Source organism: Arachis ipaensis, chromosome B1 (assembly GCF_059453495.1).
Source record: "Arachis ipaensis isolate K30076 ecotype BB chromosome B1, ASM5945349v1, whole genome shotgun sequence".
NCBI classification, from domain to species: Eukaryota; Viridiplantae; Streptophyta; class Magnoliopsida; order Fabales; family Fabaceae; genus Arachis; species Arachis ipaensis.
In genome coordinates, this window is record NC_142436.1 from 125,099,971 (window position 1) to 125,105,500 (window position 5,530).

A 5,530-nucleotide genomic window follows, 5' to 3' on the forward strand; every position below is an offset into this window, starting at 1 on the left:
GGTGGAAGCAATTCCTACCCGTACTGATGATGCTAACACTGCTGTTTCCTTTGTTAGAAACCATATTATTTGCCGTTTTGGATCACCACGAGCAATCGTGAGCGATCAAGGCACTCACTTTTGTAACAGGAGACTAACAGGATTACTAAAGAGGCATGGAATAATTCACAAAGTAGCAACAGCTTACTGATGAGTGGATAATATATACGCTTTTTGGCATTGTTTTTAGTATGTTTTTAGTATATTTTAATTAGTTTTATTATATTTTTATTAGTTTTTAAATAAAAATCACTCTTCTGGACTTTACTATGAGTTTGTGTATTTTTCTGTAATTTCAGGTATTTTCTGGCTGAAATTGAGGGACCTGAGCAAAAATCTGATTCAGAGGCTAAAAAAGGACTGCAGATGCTGTTGGATTCTGACCTCCCTGCACTCAAAGTGGATTTTCTGGAGCTACAGAAGCCCAATTGGCGCACTTTTAATTGCGTTGGAAAGTAGACATTCTGGGTTTTCCGGCAATATATAATAGTCCATACTTTGTCCGAGATTTGATGGCCCAAACCAGCGTTCCAAGTTAGCTCAAGAATTCTGGCGTTTAACTCCAAAACTGGCACAAAAGCTGGAGTTAAACGCCCAAACTGGCACAAAAGCTGGTGTTTAACTCCAAGAAAAGTCTCTACACATGGAAGCTTCAATGTTCAACCCAAGCACACACCAAGTGGGCCCGGAAGAAGATTTCTGCATTAATTACTGATTTCTGTAAACCCTAGGCTACTAGTTTTCTATAAAAAGGACCTTTTGCTATTGTATTTTCAGAAAATCGATCTTTGATAAGTCTTATGCTATCTTAGACACGTTTGGGAGGCTGGCCATTCGGCCATGCCTAGACCTTATTCTTATGTATTTTCAACGGTGGAGTTTCTACACACCATAGATTAAGGTGTGGAGCTCTGCTGTTCTTCATGAATTAATACAAAGTACTATTATTTTTCTATTCAACTCAAGTCTATTTCTTCTCCAAGATATTCATTCGTTCTTCAACTTGATGAATGTGATGATCCGCGACACTCATCATCATTCTCACCTATGAACATGTGCCTGACAACCACCTCTGTTCTACTAGCAATGGCTTGAATGCGTATCTCTTGGGTTTCTAATCTAAGATTGGAACCTTCGTGGTATAGGCTAGAATTATGGCGGCCATTCCTGAGATCCGGAACGTCTAAACCTTGTCTGTGGTATTCTAAGTAGGATCTGGGAAGGGATGACTGTGACGAGCTTCAAACTCGCGATTGTGGGCCGTGTGACAGACGCAAAAGGATCAATGGATCCTATTCCGACATGATCGAGAACCGACAGATGATTAGCCGTGCGGTGACAGCGCATTTGGAACGTTTTCACTGAGAGGACGGGAAGTAGCCATTGACAACGGTGATGCCCAACATAAAGCTTGCCATGAATGATTGGAAGAAGGCAATAGGAAAGCAGAGGTTCAGGAGGAACAAAGCATCTTCATACGCTTATCTGAAATTCCAACCAAAGAATTACATAAGTATCTCTATCTTTATTTTATGATTTTATTTATCTTTTAATTATCAATTCTTCGTCACCATCTGAATTCGCCTGACTGAGATTTACAAGGTGACCATAGCTTGCTTCAAGCCGACAGTCTCCGTGGGATCGACCCTTACTCACGTAAGGTTTATTACTTGGACGACCCAGTGCACTTGCTGGTTAGTTGTGTGGAATTGTGACAAAGTGTGATTCACGTTTAAGAGCTCCAAGTCCTTTGGCGCCATTGTTGATGATCACAATTTCGCATACCAAGTTTTTGGTGCCGTTGCCGGGGATTGTTCGAGTTTGGACAACTGACGGTTCATCTTGTTGCTTAGATTAGGTACTTTTCAGAATTTTTAAGAATGAATTCTAGAGTTTCAAGGTGATGTTCTTAACATCACAAAAGCTGATTGATTCTCATCAATTTAGCTACTGAATGTAAGGTCCTGCTGAAGCTTCGCCAAACATGTCTAATCTTTTTAGACTGAAGCTTTAGACTAACATTGCATGATTCCTGGAATTCTTATTAAAAGTTTTGATTCTCTTTATTTTCTTTTCCATATAAGTTTCGAAAATCACAAAAAAAAAAATTATAAAACCATAAAAATCAAAAATATTTTATGTTTCTTGTTTGAGTCTAGTATCAATTTTTAAGTTTGGTGTCAATTGCATTCTTCTTGCATTTTTTGAAAACATGCAATATGTTCTTCGTTAATCTTCAAGTTGTTCTTGATGATTTCATTGCTCTGATCTTTAAATTCGCTTGTTTTGTGTGTTTTGTTGTTTCTCATGTGCATTCTCAATTTGTTAGTGTCTCCTATATGAAAATTTTTAAGTTTGGTGTCCTGCATGCATTGTTTATTTGATCTTAGTTGCAATTTTTATTATTTCTCATCATAAAAACCCAAAAATATTTTCAAAATTGTGTCTTTTCAAGTCAATAATACAGAGAATTGAAGATTCAGAACATTCAGCAGAGGAATCAAACAGAAAAAGCTGGGCATTCAAAACGCCCAGTGAAAAAGGAAAACTGGCGTTTAAACGCCAGCCAGGGTACCTGGCTGGGCGTTTAACGCCCAAAAAGGTAGGATTTTGGGCGTTAAACGCCAGAAGGACACAAGAGGGAAGATTTTGTTTTTAATTCAATTTTTTTTCAAATCTTCATAATTTTTCAAAATCAAATCTTTTTCAAATCATATCTTTTCAATCATATCTCTTCAAAATCAATTTCTTTCCATTTTTTATTATTTTCGAAAATCCTTGTTATAATTAATGATTTACTTCAAAATTTTCAAGTTGTTACTTGCCTATTAAGAAAGGATCAAACTTTAAATTTTAGAATCATATCTTTTAATATCTTGTTAGTCAAGTAATCAACTTTAATTTTAAAAACTTTCTTTTTCTAAATTGATTTTCAATCATATCTTTTCAATCACATCTTTTTCAAAATTAATTTTCAATCATATCTTTTTAATTTCTAATTTCAAAATCTTTTTCAAAAATCACTTTATTTCTTTCCCAATCTAAATGAAAATCTCAATCAAATTTTCAAATTTCTTTTAATGATTTCAAAATCTTTTTAATTTATTTTCGAAAATTCTTCCCCTCTTCTCACATCCTTCTATTTAAAGGACTAACACTCCTCCTCAAGGTACAATTCGAACTCCCTCCTTTTTTATATGTTCGAATTCTTTTCCATCTACCTCCTCCTTCTATTCTTCTTTTCCTTTGACACCTCAAGGAATCTCTATACTGTGACATAGAGGATTCCCTACTTTCTTGTTCTCTTCTTTTTCATATGAGCAGAAGCAAAGATAAAGGCATACTTGTTCAAGCTGATCCTGAACCTGAAAGGACCTTAAAGAGAAAGCTAAGAGAAGCTAAAGCACAATTCTCTTTAGAGGGCCTAACAGAGCTCTTCAAGGAAGAAGAAACCATGGCAGCCGAAAACAACAATGCCAACAATGCAAGGAAGGTGCTTGGTGACTTTACTACACCTACTCCCGACTTCTATGGGAGAAGCATCTCAATCCCTGCCATTGGAGCAAACAACTTTGAGCTTAAGCCTCAATTAGTTTTTCTAATGCAACAGAATTGCAAGTTTCATGGACTTCCATTGGAAGATCCTCATCAGTTCTTAGCTGAATTCTTGCAAATCTGTGACACTGTCAAGACCAATGGGGTTGACCCTGAAGTCTACAGACTTATGCTTTTTCCTTTTGCTGTAAGAGACAGAGCTAGGACATGGTTAGATTCACAACCTAAAGAAAGCCTGAACTCTTGGGAAAAGCTAGTCAATGCCTTCTTGGCAAAGTTCTTTCCATCTTAAAAATTGAGCAAGCTTAGAGTGGAAGTCCAAACCTTCAGACAGAAGGAAGGTGAGTCCCTCTATGAAGCTTGGGAAAGATACAAGCAATTGATCAGAAGATGTCCTTCTGACATGCTTTCTGAATGGAGCATCATAGGTATTTTCTATGATGGTCTGTCTAAACTATCCAAGATGTCATTGGATAGCTCTGCTGGAGGATCTCTTCATCTGAAGAAGACGTCTGCAGAAGCTCAGGAACTCATTCAAATGGTTGCAAATAACCAATTAATGTACACTTCTGAAAGGAATCATGTGAATAATGGGACAATTCAGAAGAAAGGGGTTCTTGAGATTGATACTCTGAATGCCATACTAGCTCAGAACAAAATATTGACTCAACAAGTCAATATGATTTTTCAGAGTCTGTCTAGAATGCAAGCAGCAACAGGCAGTACTAAGGAAGCTTCCTCTGAAGAAGAAGCTTATGATCCTGAGAACCCAGCAATGGAAGAGGTGAATACATGGGAGAACCCTTTGGAAACACCTATAATCCTTCATGGAGAAATCATCCAAATCTCTCATGGAAGGATCAACAGAGACCTCAACAAGGTTTCTACAACAACAATGGTGGAAGAAACAGGTTTAGCAATAGCAAGTCTTTTCCATCATCTTCTCAGCAACAGAAAGAGAATTCTAAATAGAGCCACTCTGACTTAGCAACCATTGTCTCTGATCTAATTAAAACCACTCAAAGTTTCATGACCGAAATAAGGTCCTCCATTAGAAATTTAGAGGCACAAGTGGGTCAGCTGAGTAAGAAAATTACTGAACTCCCTCCTAGTACTCTCCCAAGCAATACAGAAGAGAATCCAAAGAGATAGTGCAAGGCCATAAACACGTCTCACATGGCCGAACCTGGAGAAGAAAAAGAGGCAGTGATCTCTACTGAGGAAGACCTCAATGGACGTCCACTGACCTCCAAGGAGTTCCCTAATGAGGAACCATGGGAATCTGAGGCTCACACTGAGACCATAGAGATTCCAATGAATTTACTTTTGCCATTTATGAGCTCTGATGAGTATTCCTCCTCTGAAGAGGATGAAGATGTTACTGAAGAACAAATTGCTAAGTACCTTGGAGCAATCATGAAGCTAAATGCCAAGTTATTTGGTAATGAGACTTGGGAGGATGAACCTCCATTGCTCATCAAAGAACTGGATAACTTGACTAGGCAGAAATTACCTCTGAAGAGACAGGATCCTAGAAAGTTCTCAATACCTTGTACCATAGGCACCATGACCTTTGAGAAGGCTCTGTGTGACCTAGGGTCAAGCATAAACCTCATGCCTCTCTCTGTAATAGAGAAGCTAGGGATCATTGAGGTACAAGCTGCAAGAATCTCATTGGAGATGGTAGAAAATTCAAAAATAACAGGCTTATGGACTTGTAGAGGATGTCTTGGTAAAAGTTGAAGGCCACTACATCCCTGCTGACTTTATAATCCTAGAGACTGGGAAGTGTATGAATGAATCCATCATCCTTGGCAGACCCTTCCTAGCCACAGTAAAAGCTGTGATTGATGTTGACAGAGGAGAATTGATCATTCAAGTGGATGAAGACTCCCTTGTGTTTAAAGCTCAAGGATATCCCTCTGTCACCATGGAG

The 5,530-nt window shown here is 38.0% G+C and overlaps 1 non-coding gene across 1 annotated transcript; it reads right to left on the reverse strand.

Annotated features, from left to right (window-relative positions):
• Positions 1–3,895: 3,895 nt before the first annotated feature.
• Positions 3,896–4,003, reverse strand: LOC148578251 (small nucleolar RNA R71). The gene has a single exon (XR_015903688.1). It is a non-coding gene; the product is annotated as a small nucleolar RNA R71 (small nucleolar RNA).
• Between the last annotated feature and the right edge of the window lie 1,527 nt (positions 4,004–5,530).